Source organism: Oratosquilla oratoria, chromosome 6 (assembly GCF_046742065.1).
Source record: "Oratosquilla oratoria isolate Oo_2021 chromosome 6, ASM4674206v1, whole genome shotgun sequence".
NCBI lineage: Eukaryota > Metazoa > Arthropoda > Malacostraca > Stomatopoda > Squillidae > Oratosquilla > Oratosquilla oratoria.
Genome location: NC_134782.1, coordinates 40553073 through 40567527, shown reverse-complemented (window position 1 = coordinate 40567527; position 14455 = coordinate 40553073). Strand labels below are relative to the sequence as shown.

Here is a 14455-nt window from a genome sequence, read left to right as displayed (position 1 = left end):
GATCTTGGCAAGTTGTAGGATTCTCTGACAATTTTGTTTATCCATTTATCTGGGGACATGTCATTTGTGATGATCACTCCCAGGTCTTTTTCAGATCCCACTTTCTTTACTTCCTTTGTACCGATTTTATATTGTCCTGGTATTCTTTTTCTACATACATACATATACCAAAGGCTTTTTCCCCCTAGCAAGGGAGGTAGGCAAAAAACAAAGGCATAAAATCCATTCCCACCCATTCCATCCCTAATACACTCCACTCCCCTCCACCCTCCCTTTTATCTTGGCACCTCCTGGATGATGGGTCATCCCTGCATCTTGTCCACTGCCCTGGGTAAGCAGTGACTCGAGACACAGCACATCCACAGCAAGGCCGCTTCATTAAATTGGTGACACCCTCCTCTCCGTCCCCTCATGCAGAAAAGGGGAAGACGGGGAGAAATCCCTTTGAGCTACATCAAATTTTTCTCATACATACTACCTCACCCCCCATCCATTCCACCTCCTGCATCACATCATCCATACCCCCATCCATTCCACCTCATGCATCACAACATCATCCATACACAACCATTTTCCATTCACCCGTCTTCTGTCCTCTCCTGTACTTCCTCAACAGACATTCCCCTCTTCCCCAAAGCTCCTTTCACCCCATACATCCATCTCATCCTAGGTCACCCCCTCCACATCTGCCTTCCATACCTCTTTTACTAGTCTTTCTTCACTCATTCCTTCCATGTGTCCAAACCATCCCAATACTCTTTCATCCACCCTATCTCCCAACTCCCTTACCACCCCCGTTTTCCTCCTCACCTCATTTCTCACTCTATTCAACCTAGTAACACCCATCATGCTTCTCAAACACAAACTCATTCTTTTTTTTACTTCTTCAAAATTCCATTATGCTACATTTCTTGATGTTGAAGTCCAATTTCCAATTCTGACTCCATTACCAAACCTTGTTCAGATCTCTCTGCAGTGATTCACAATCTCTTTCAGTATTCATTTTCCTCAGCCATTTAGCATCATCTGCAAAGGTCATGTAACATTCCACACCTTCATCCATGTTATTCATATAAATAGCAAACATTGGAGCCAATACTGATCCCTGTGGAACTCCACTAATCACCTCTTCCCAAGCTGAACTCTTTTCTCTGAGCAATACCCACATTTTCCTTCCATGCAAATCCTCTATCCATTTCAGTAGTTTACCTTGTACTGTATCTCTATTATGGTTTCCAGTTTTCTTAATTTTTCATAAGGTACTTTGTCAAAATCTTTTTGTAAGTCTAGGAAAGCATAATCAGCCCATCCGTCCCTCTCTTGTATTATATCTATTAGTCTTGAGTAGAAACAGATCAAGTTTGTGGCACATGATCTTCCCTAAATCCAAATTGTATAGGATTTAGTATATAATTTTATTCCAGAGGCTTTATCCATCTATTCTTAATAACTTTTTCATAAATTTTGGCTACAGTGCTTGTAAGGGAAACTAGTCAGTAATTTGTTGGGTCTTTCTTGTTTCCTCCTTTATATATTGGTACAATATTGGCATTTTCCCAGTCCTTTGGTAGTTTTCCTTCTTTGAGTGAGCAGCTTAATATATTATATATTTTGTCCATTAGTTCTTTACATTCTTTTAGTATCCAATTTGCAATTATGTCTGGGCAATGTGATTTCCTGACGTCAAGGTTTGTTAATTGATCAATTTTTGTGTTATTTCCCTTATGGGGGAGGGGAAGGGGGGAAATCCCATTTCACCCCCTTCATCACAATGCTGTACATTTTCTCTAGTGCAAACCACCTTAAAGTGATTGTTCATGACTTCAACCATTTCTAAATCTTCTGTGTATTCTATATTTCGTTGTAGTTTCACCATTTCCTGTTTGTTTTTGAGTTTACCATTCACATATCTATAGAATAGCTGATGTTGGTCCTTATATTTTTCTGTTATGACTTTTTCATAGTTTCTTTTTTCCTCTCTGCACATTTTTACACATTCATTCCTTTGATTGTTATATATTTGCCACTTTCCAGGTTTATACATATATATATATATATTGGATGGCTGCTAAGAAATCCATCTCTAAAGCAGCTGGGCTTGACCTCACTATCGGTCAACCTCTACCCTGACCTCATCAAGGACACACAACCTGAGTCCCCCCTTTTCCCTGTCCCCAAATGTACCCTTCTTAGCTATATATACTCTCGCACTCCACATTATATATCATTCTGCTGAAGTGGACCACAGATAGTGGTCGAAATATACAAAATTTCTGTCCACCTTATCTCATTCTCCGACAGTGGGTCAATAAATCTTATTTTACAAATGTGCTACTACATTAAACCTTCCTAATATATATATTATATTCCAAGCTTCATCTCTTCCATCTTTTGCCTCACTGCACCTTCTGTTAACCCAGCACTTGATATACACCTTTTCATGTTTCTGTTTTGGTACATAGTTATCCATTCCTTCATTATAAATTTCCATCAAAATCATCTATTTTTCTTTCACTTGTGTCTCTTCATTGTAGAATTTTTCCCAGCTCGCATTTTGAAAAAAATTCTTAAGTTTCCCAAAGTCCGTTTTGTTATACATCAGTCTTCCTTTTCTGTATTTCTCATTTCTCTCTATATATATTTCCTCCTTAGGTTCAAATTCTATTAATATGTGATCACTCTTCCCAAATGGTGTCTTGTATTAAATTCTATCCACAATTTTAGGTTCTGATGTAAATATTAAATCTAGTCTTGAGGGTTCTTCATTACTTCTATATTTGGTATTTTCTTTTACCCATTGTGTCATTGTATGTTCTATAGTCATGTCAAGTAATACATTTCCCCGTAGTTTTTATTTATTATTTTATTATTATGATTTTTTTTTTGCATCCAACCTAGATATGGACCTAAAGGTTTCCTGTCAGCATGCTCTGCCTTTGTAATCCTCTCCACCTTTCACTGTCATCTCTCCCCAACAGATTTCTTTGTAGTTAAAATCTCCCATAAGTACCAGGTTCCCTCCATCCTTCAGCATCTCATTTAATGTCTTGTATCTTCTAACACTTTAGAATAATCAATCTCTTTCCAAGAGCCCTTTTTAGGGGGCACATAAGTCACTGCAAACTTTCTACTTTTCATATCACTACCTTCAACTCTTATCATGATCATTTCCACACAGTTTTCACCATCTGTAACCTTCATCATATTTAAGTTTTTCTTAGCTAAAAACATGACTCCTCCACCCTGTTTCTCATCTTTATTTTTAATCCAGGGATTTATATAATCCATTTACCTAGTTGTAATATACGTGTCCAACACTATTTGATGGTAGTGGACCCCTTAATTTTGTCTCCACAATTCCCATTATATCTGTTTTTTTTCTGAAGGTAATCATTTAGTTCACTTAATCCTGAGATCAATCCATGTTAGTATAAGCCACTTTTATTTTTTTCCTCTCCATCTTGTTTTCTGTTCATTTTGTTTCCCTTATCTGAGTATACCATTTTCTCAGCCTCAATGTCTAACACTCTCCAATACAGCTCCTTTTGATCTCTGTGGGTATGTGTATCTATATACCTAGTTGTATCTTATGGGAAGGGGAGCTACGCTCATGGTGTCCCATCTCTGTATCTCACAATGTCTACATTGTTCTTAAATTTGTGTATGTTTTTTCCACACACTATTGTTTCGTCTATTCTGTTCCATACATCCACCACTCTGTGGAGAAAGCTATTCTTTTTCAGGTCTCTTATATAACTATCCTTTTCGAGCTTCCTTCCATGTCCCCTTGTATTTCTCTTATCCCTATTCAGTAAGTCTTCTCTATCAAGGGCTTCCATACCTCTCATGATTCTATAGTCAACAAATCACCCATTTCTCTTCTTTGTTCCAGAGTCAGTACAGTAATTCTATTTTTGACAATCTCTCTTCATATGACAGTTCTGAAAATGTTGGGGCCATCTTTATAGTTACTCTCTGGATTCTCTCAATTTTCCTTACATTCTTTTTAGTACTGGGTGACCATAGTGTCACTGTGTACTCCAACCTTGGCCTTATCAGTGTGACTACTTTTTTCTTCACCATTTCCTTGTCCAAGTAAGTAAAAGACACCTTTATTAATTTTAGCAAGTTGTAGGTTTCCCTGACAATTTTGTTTACCTGTTTATTAGGGGATATGTCATTTGTGATGATTACTACCAGGTCTTTTTCAGATCCCACTTTACTCCGTTTTCAAAAAATTTATATTGTCCTGATATTCTTTTTTTGCTTTTTCCAAATTCCATTATGCTACATTTCCCAATTCTGACTCAATTCCCAAACCCTGTTCTGATCTCTGTGCAGTAACTCACAATCTGTTTCAGTACTTTCTTCAACAGTTTTGAGTCATCTGCAAAGAAGCTTATGTAACATTCCATACCCTCATCCATGTCATTCACATAAATAGAAAACATTATTGGAGCCAATACTGATCCCTGTGGAACTCCACTAATCATCTCTTCCTAAGTAGAACTCATATCTCTGAGCACTACTCTCCTTTTTCTTCCATGCAAGAAATCCTCCATCCATTTCAGTAGTTTACATTATATGCCTCCTATGGTTTCCATTTTCTTAATAGTTTTTTTGTGTGGTACTTTGTCAAAAAAAATTGTAGGTCTAGGAAAGCACAAGCAGCCCATCTGCCCCTTTCCTGTATTATATCTAATAGTCTCAAGTATAAACAAATCAAATTTGTGTGTGTGTGTGCATTCACCTAGTTGTATTATACGGGAAGGGAGCTATGCTCATGGTAACCTGTCTTTGTATCTTTTAGCATCAAGTTTTTCTTAAATCTTGGATAGTGTTTGTACACATTGTGTATTTACCTAGTTGTATTTTATGGGAAGGGGAGCTATGCTCGTGGTGTCCTGTCTTCATATCTCATTTTGTCTAGCCTGTTCTTAAATTCATGTATCGATTTTGCACACACCACATTTTCATCCAACTTGTTCCATATGTCTATTATCCTATGGGGAAAACTGTTCCTTTTCAGGCCTCTTCTATAATTGTCTTTTTTTATTTTATTTTCGTGTCCTCTTGTATTTCATCCATCCCATTTTGTTAGATCCTCTCTATCTATAATTTTCATGATTTTCATGATTCTATAGTTATCAAATCTCCTCTCTTTTTTGTTCCAATGTCTGTAGCTCAAGTTTTGTCAGCCTCTCCTCATATGGTAATTCTGATAGCATTGGTACCAACTTCGTAATTGCTCTTTGTATTCTTTCAAGTTTTGTTATATATTTTTTTTGTACTTGGTGACCAAGTTGTAGCTGCATACTCCAATTTTGGTCTTATCAAAGTGACTAGTATTTTCTTCACTATTTCTTCGTCCAGGTATGTAAATGCCACTTTGATTGATCTTATTAAATTATAAGTTTCTCCAAAAATTTTGTTTATATGTTTCTCAGGGGACATATTATTCATAATAATGACTCCTAGGTCCTTCTCTTTTTCCACTTTTTTAATTTCTTCCTCTCCCAATGCATATGATCCCACTATTCTTTTTTTGCTTCTTCCAAATTCCATTATACTACACTTCTTGACACTGAATTCCATCTCCCACTTCCTACTCCATTTCCATGCTTTATTGAGATCACTCTGCAGCGACTGACAATTTTCTTCAGTGTTAACTTTTTTCAACATTTTTGCTTTGTCTGCGAAGGAGTTCATATAACTTTCAATTCCTTCATCCATATCATTAATATAATATATATATATATATATATAGCAAACATTATTGGGGCCAAAACTGTTCCTTGTGGAACTCCACTAATCACCTCATCCCAAATGGAATTTTTCACTTTTTTTTTTTAACTTTTTTTTGCATCATCTGCAAAGAAGCTCATATAACTTTCAATTCCTTCATCCATATCATTAATATATATAGCAAACATTATTGGGGCCAAAACTGTTCCTTGTGGAACTCCACTAATCACCTCATCCCAATTGGAATGTTTGTCTCTTATCACCACTCTCATTTTCCTTTCATGCAAGAAGTCTTCCATCCACTTAAGTAGTTTGCCCTGTATTCCTCCTGCAGTTTCTAATTTCTTTAGCAATTTCTTATGTGGCACCTTACCAAAAGCTTTTTTTCAGGTCTAGAAAGGCATAATCAGCCAATCTATCTCTTTCCTGTATTATACCTATTTGTCTTGAATAGAAACACATCAAGTTTGTGACACATGATCTTGTCTACATCCAAACTGCCTTGGATTTAGTACATTTTTTCCAAATGCTTTACCCATCTAATTTTGATAATTCTTTCATAGATTTTAGCTACCTTACTTGTAAGAGAGACAGGTCTATAGTTTGTTGGGTCTTCCTTGTTTCCCCCCTTATATATTGGTAGTATATTTGCTCTTTTCCAATCATCTGGAACTTTTCCTTCCTTCAATGAGCTGCTTATTAGACTATGTATTTTGTCTGTTAGTTCGCTCCTGCTTTCTCTCAAAATCCAGTTTGCCATTCCAACTGGACCATGCTATTTCCTAACATTGAGATTACTCAAGTGATTCATTATTTCATTCCTTGTTACTTCTATCTCTTTCATAGGGGGGACTTTCCCCTCCCACTCGACATCTCTAAGTTGTATGATCTCCCTTGTAAATACTGATTTAAAATGCTTGTTCATAATTTCTGCCATTTCTATTTCATCTGTGTATTCTATCCTCCTTGTTGTAGTTTCACTAATTCTTGTTTGTTTTTCAGTTTGTTGTTTACAAATCTATAAAATAGTTTTGGTTGATCTTTACATTTTTCTATGACATCCTTTTCATATTTTCTCTTTTCTTCTCTGTGCACTTGTACATATTCATTTCTATAACCAGTATATATTTTCCATTTTTCGTTTTTTTTTCTTTCCTCCATTTTATACAAGCTTTATACCTTTTATCTTTTAACTCACTGAATCTTTTGTTGTACCAACATTTTACATATACTTTTTTTCTTTTTTTGTCTTGGAACATACTTTTCCACTCCTTCGTTACAAACTGTTGTCAAAAATTTCCATTTCTCTTCTACTGTTGCTTCCTCTTTGTATATCCTTTCCCAGCCTGCTTTTTTAAAAAATTATCTTATTTTATAAAAATTTGTTTTTCCATACATTCTTCCCTTTCTATATTATTCGTTTTTCCATGTATTTTTCTTCATTTAGTTCCAGTTCAACTAATATGTGGTCACTTTTACTTAGTGGTGTCTTATATTCAATCTTGTCCACTATTTCAGGTTCTGATGTGATTATTAGGTCCAGTCTCGATGGTTCTTCCTCATTTCTATACCTAGTATTCTCTTGTATCCATTGTGTCATTGTATGTTCTATAATCATATCAAGTAGTACATTTCCCCATAGGTCATCTCTTCCCAGCAGATTTCTTTACAATTAAAGTCACCCATTATAACTATTCTTCCTCCATCTTCCATTATCTTATTTAGTGTTATCCTTGTGTCTTCTAACATATTTTTGTGTTCTCTCTCTTCCCACGAAGCCGTTTTAGGAGGCACATAATTTACCACAAACTTCCTGCTCTTTTTGTCCCTGTCCTCTATTTCTATCATAATCATCTCTATTCTTTCCATATGTAACATTCCTCCCATTTATATCCTTCTTAGTCAGGAACATTACTTCATCACCTTGTTTTACCTCTCTGTTTCTAATCCAATAATTATATGCACCATGTCCTACACTGTTGGGTGGTAATGGACCTTTTAATTTTGTCTTCACAATTTCCATTATGTCAGGTTCTTTTTCCTTCAGGTAATCATTCAGTTCATTCAAGCCCGTTATTAATACATCTATATTTGTGAAGGACATTTTTAATTTTCTGTTACCTCCATCCTGTTTTCTGTTTCCCTTCTGTTTTTCTCTCCTATGAACCATTTCTTCACTTTCATATCCACTACTCTCCAATAGAATTTCTCTTTGTCTGACTCTGTTCTGTTCTCGTTTTTTCCTTAGCTTCGATTCTTTTTCTCTTCCTCTCTTTCCTCTTTATTCATCTCTTTTTATCCATACCTATTTGTACTGATAACTTTCTGCTAGTTTTCCTGTTTTTGATAAGACATTCTCTGCTGTCGTTTGTGACCTGAATTTAACCTTAATTGGTACGGTCTTGTCTATACTGAATTTCCCCAGCCTATTTCTTCAATTTCTTTCCCTATTTCCTGTTCACCTTCTTGAAATATTTTTAATACCTTGTTAATTTTTTTTTCTCATCTCTTACTCTTGTAGTCCTATTTGGATTATGCTTCTCTTCCATTCCTAATATAATTATAGACTTCCTTTTATCTGCTAAGTCTCTTACTATATTCTCCTTCTCTCTTATCACTTTAATAACTGTCTTTAGTGTGTTCCTTCATCTGTTGTTTCACTATTTCTCTAAATTCAATTTTGCTATCCTCCTGAACCTTTTTCCAACCACTTACCTCTTTTGCTATGGACTCTTTATTATTCCTCTTTAATTCCTCATTCTCATCCTTTACTTCTTTTAACTGTGTTTTTAATTCTTCTATTTCTTTATTTAGGTTTTGGTTCTCCTTCTTTAGTTCTTCCAATTTATCAACTCTGTGTAATTAGTGCAAGTTGGCTAAACCTAACCTCCCATGATTCATTCATTTTTGTTAGTTTTTCCTCTAGACTTGCTAATTGGGGGAGGTTGTCATCTCCTCCCTCATTAAATCCATAGAAATATATATTTCCACTTTCTATTGCACTGCTCATCTATATTTCTAATTTTAATGCCGTTACTGATTTGTTTGACTTTAGCTGTGTTGTCTGCACATCTCTTGTTTACATTCCTTCTGACGTCCTGGGCCCATTTGTCCCCTACCTCATTTTCTTCCATTTTCCTCAATAATCCCTCCCCTTCTCCTTTTTCTTCACCGTCCCACTACACCACGAGCTTTCCCTTTCCCTACCAATACAACACAGGTACTCCATCGTCATTGAAATCCATGAACATTGTATTTTTTCCCGGAGTTCCAATCTTCGCCGTCAATCCGATGATCATGTATTTACCTAGTTGCATTTTGCAGAAGAAGAGCTATGCTCATAGGGACCCGCAGTAGTATCTTTCTGCATTCAGTTCTTTCTTAAAGTCTTGTATAGTTTTAGCACTTACTGTTTTCTCTTTCAATTTATTCCATGTATCTGTCACTCTACGTGGAAATCTATTCTTTTTCAGATCTCTTTTGTAACTGTCCTTTTTAAGTTTTTTCTTGTGTCCCCTTGTATTTCTACTGTCCCATTTAAGTAGATCATCCCTGTCAAGGATTTCCATCCCTTTCATAATTCTATATATGGATATCAAATTGCCTCTTTCTCTTCTTTGCTCCGGAGTTAATAAGTTTAGTTTGTCCAATTTTATCAGTGTGACTGGTATTTTCTTTACTATTTCTTCATCTAAGTAGGTAAAAGCCACTTTTATTGATCTTAGCAAGTTATAGGTTTCACTGACAATTTTGTTTGTGTGTGTATTTATTTAGTTGTGTCTTACAGGAAGGGAAGCTATGCTTATGGTGTCCTGTCTTTGTATCTCACAGTATCTAGTTTGCTCCAATTTGTTCCAGACACCTACCACTCTGTGTGGAAAGCTGTTCTTTTTCAGATCCATTCTAGAACTGTCCATTTTGAATTTCTTTTCATGTCCTCTTGTATTTCTTTTATCCCAATTTAGTAAGTCTTCTCTATCAAGGACTTCCATGCCTCTCATGATTCTATAGATGGTCAATAGGTCACCTCTTTCTCTTCTTTGTTCCAGAGTTGGTAATTCCAGCTTTGACAATCTCTCTTCATGTGTGTGTGTGTATTTATCTACCTAGTTGTCTCTTATGGAAAGGGGAGCTATGCTCATGGTATCCGTCTTGGTATCTTGCAGTGTCTAGTTGCTCTTAAATTCATGTATAGATTTTGCGCACACTATTGCTTCATCCAGTTTCTTCCAGACATTCACCACTCTGTGTGGAAAGCCATTTTTCAGGTCTCTTCTATAACTGTCCTTTTTGAGTTTCTTTTCATGTCCCCTTGTATTTCTCTTATCCCAAGTTAGTAAGTCCTCTCTATCAAGGACTTCCATGCCTTTCATTATTCTGTAGATGATTAGCTTGTCACTTCCTTCTCTTCTTTGTTCCAGAGATGGTAATTTCAGTTTCAACAATCTCTCTTCATATGATAGTTTTTAAAGTGTTGGGGCCATCTTTGAAGTTGCTCTCTGGGTTCTTTCAAATTTCTTTATATTCTTTTTGGTACTGGGTGACTATAGTGTTGCAGCATACTCCAGGCTAGGCCTTATCAGTGTCACTAGTTTTTTTTCATAATTTCTTTGTCCAAGTAGGTAAAAGACATCTTTATTGATCTTAGCAAGTTATAGGATTCTCTGACAATTTTGTTTATCTGTTTATCAGGGGACATGTCATTTGTGATGATTACTCCCAAGTCTTTTTCAGATCCCACTTTCTTTACTTCCTTTGTATTGATTTTATATTTTCCTGACATTCTTATTTTACTTTTTCAAAATTCCATTATGTTACATTTCTTGATGTTGAGGCCCACTTCTGACTCCATTTCCTATCCTTGTTCAGATCTTTGCAGTGATTCATAATCCGTTTCAGTATTCACTTTCCTCAGCAATTTTGCGTCATCTGCAAAGAAGCTAATGTAACATTCCACACCTTCATCTGTGTCAATCACAAAAATAGCAAACATTGGAGCTAATACTGATTCACATATCTATAGAATAGCTTAGGTTGGGCTTTACATTTTTCTATTATATATTTTTCAGTTTATTTTTTCTTCTCTTCGCACTTTTACATATTCATTCCTATGTACATATATATATATATCAAATCAAGTAACGTAGATGTTGTAACACAAGAGTAAAATAAAACTTAAACCCACTCTTGGACAAAGATAAGCTGAGATACAGAGTAAACCATATATTTCGACCACGAGCTGTGGTCCTCTTCAGCAGTAACTGCTGAAGAGGACCACAGCTAGTAGTCAAAATATACAGTTTACTCTGTATCTCAGCTTATCTTTCTCCAAGACTGGGTTTAAGTTTTATATATATATATATATATATATATATACAGACGCTCCTCAACTTATGTTTTAGTTACATTCTGAACGGCCGAACATAAGTTGAAAATTAATGTAAGTTGTTACTGTACTATACATCCGTAAATTCTATTACCGTATCTTATAAAACACCCCTAAATCATTAATTATACACATAACATTATAAAATAATAACATTAATTTAAAAAAAATAAATTCATGCAACATAAATTGAGATGGTGGAGGAGGAGGGTGAGGAGGAGGAGGATAAGGCAAGGCACGTTTAGTCTATCGTTTGTGCCATGTAAACAATGGATGCAGCGTCATGCGTAAGTATCGTTTGAACTACGGAGAGCGCGCTAAACCAAAAAATTCACAAAAAAAAAAAAAAAAAAAAAAAAGTTTTTTTTTTACAATCTTTTTTTACAGTCAGTTCAAACGTAAACTCAAAAAAACGTAAAACAAATTAAGGTAAGTAGAGGACCGTCTGTATATATATATATATATATATATATTGAAGTATGGAAGACAAATGAGTGGAAGGGTGGTGAGCTAAACACAGAGAACAGATGGAGTTTTATTCAATGATGTTTTGTCCTTACCAAGACATGCTCAAAGTACATTGAGAATGTCCTGGTAAGGACAAAATATCAGTGAATAAAACTCCAACTGTTCTCTGTATTTAGCTCACCGCCCTTCCACTTATATATATATATATATATATATATATATATATATATATATATATTTATATATATATATATATATATATACATACACACACACATATATTACAATAGTAATTCAATTGTGGAACAATATATTAATATTACAATAATAGATTTATTAACTCCACTATTTCCAATAAATCTGTACATTTTGTTTTCCATTCCCAATAGAAGTATGTAATAGAAAAGATATTGGAAGCTAAACTTTGCACCTGGAAATATTAAATAATGAGTTTTATTCCGGTTTCATGCAAACACATTTTTCATTTCTTTCTTTTTTTACATTTCAAAGAGCTATTTTTCCTATGGAATGGTTACATTGAGTTAAGATTCATGTTAAACATTAACACTTACTTGCATGATTCCCAAATTTTATCAAATAATGCTCTGCAAAGGTGATTTTCAGTCACAGTTTCTTAAACTGCCTTAATTCCTTGGGCTAATGGTTTATGCCAACATACCACCAGGCCAGCCATATAATGCTATACAACTAGTTGCCTTAGTAAAATGCTTTTGCATGGGTATGTACAGTGGCCGCAAAAAGTTTGGGCGCAAAATTATAGGCGCCCCAACTTTCCCCTAAACTCAAAACATGCGAAAAATACAACTTTCCACCCAAACTTTTCGCTATTTTTCAATGCTAGCGTTTGTACCTGTATTTAGCCGAGACAATACACACTATTTGGCAACTCTGTTTAGGTGCACTCGATGTCACATGGAGTCACTTTCTAAACATCTCTCACGGAGAGTAGTCTTTTTTTTGCGGTGGTCTCTGTTTTTGTGCCTTGATATCTCCGTAATGGGAAGTGGTAAAGAGCTGGAAAGAGACACAGTTGTTACAATCATAACCCTCTATAAGGAGGGTTATAAGTGTAAAGATATTGCTACTCGTGTGGGAATTGGAGTGCGTCAAGTGCAAAAGTGGACCAAGAAATTTCGAGACAAAGGAAGTGACATCATTCCTACTCAAAAGCATCGCTCTGGTCGGCCAAGGAAGATATCAAATCGTACTTCTATGGTTCTAACTGCCTCCTAATAACCGTAGGAGGCAGTTAGAACCGTAGAAGTACGATTTGATATCTTCCTTGGCCGACCAGAGCGATGCTTTTGAGTAGGAATGATGTCACTTCCTTTGTCTCGAAATTTCTTGGTCCACTTTTGCACTTGACGCACTCCAATTCCCACACGAGTAGCAATATCTTTACACTTATAACCCTCCTTATAGAGGGTTATGATTGTAACAACTGTGTCTCTTTCCAGCTCTTTACCACTTCCCATTACGGAGATATCAAGGCACAAAGACAGAGACCACCGCAAAAAAAAGACTACTCTCCGTGAGAGATGTTTAGAAAGTGACTCCATGTGACATCGAGTGCGCCTAAACAGAGTTGCCAAATAGTGTGTATTGTCTCAGCTCAATACGGGTACAAACGCTAGCATTGAAAAATAGCGAAAAGTTTGGGTGGAAAGTTGTATTTTACGCATGTTTTGAGTTTAGGGGAAAGTTGGGGCGCCTATAATTTTGCGCCCAAACTTTTCGCGGCCACTGTAGACATACTAACTTTTACAAAACCAGTTTATGATCAATTGTCTATATGACTAATAATCACACGCTGAACCAAGGATCAAAACAGGGCAAATATTGCTTGTTTATTACAATGAACAAATCAGAGTATGTTCATAATGTTGTGAAAATACTGAAACTAAACTGTTTGCTTGCTTACACTTCAATACCTTATTTAGTACTGATATCCACCCTTCTCCAGTATAATGAAGCACAAATACTTTATTTTCAGTTATTTCATGTGACCTGAATCATTACAGAGAAATATCTTGTCAGGAGCCCTTACTGAACAAGTCAAGTGTATGACTGTAACACTTCAAAGTCCATGACCTCTCAAGATATATACATATAGGCCTACTTATTTGAATCCCAACCAAATTTCAACTTTAATTCCTAAACTTAGTTACATTTCATCGAGTAAACTGGACCTCATCTATAATATCTGAATAAGATGCAATCTGCACACTGGTGCATGTATGTATTACAAATCAATCACATAAACAATAGTTCCCTCATAATTCTCCGTTGTCTTTTGACTCCGCGTTTGTTATGAACCACCTGTCTCCCTAACTTGTCACCCTTTCAGTTATCTAAAACTAAATTACTGACTTCTAGCTTATTGCATACTACATCCTATAACGTTAAACGTAGTTCCTCACCTTGAAAGAGTATCTTCCAGGCCTATTTTAAAACAAGGATGGCTTCATAATGGTAATTCTGCTCCATTCTCCTCTTCTCGCCACAGCCCAAACTACCAGTACTACCAATATTTACGTGTTTACATTGTATTTAGTTAAAAGTAACTTTATATTTCTCAGTAGATTCCCAATAATACAAAATTGAGATTCAAAAACATAGTCATATATCGAATAAAAACATTCTGATAGCCCGTAAGTATTCTAATATGATGTCATCGTAAGAGAATTTTATCCGCGTAGTTGGTAAACCTGGGCGTTGTGGTAAATACGAAAAAGCGGAAACACAGTTGCGTATCATGGAAGTAATGACTGATCATACTATTTTTGTAATGATCGTATAATATATTTTTTTAAGAATCTTGTGCTCAACTGTCTT

At 35.5% G+C, this 14455-nt stretch overlaps 1 protein-coding gene across 1 annotated transcript in view; it reads right to left on the bottom strand.

Annotated features, from left to right (window-relative positions):
* The window catches only part of Wsck (tyrosine-protein kinase Wsck), a 32913-nt gene extending 18694 nt beyond the window's left edge, over positions 1–14219 (bottom strand). The window contains exon 1 of the mRNA XM_076186783.1: positions 14041–14219. The gene's annotated coding sequence lies outside the window, so the exon portion shown is untranslated. The remainder of the gene's footprint in view (positions 1–14040) is intronic.
* Between the last annotated feature and the right edge of the window lie 236 nt (positions 14220–14455).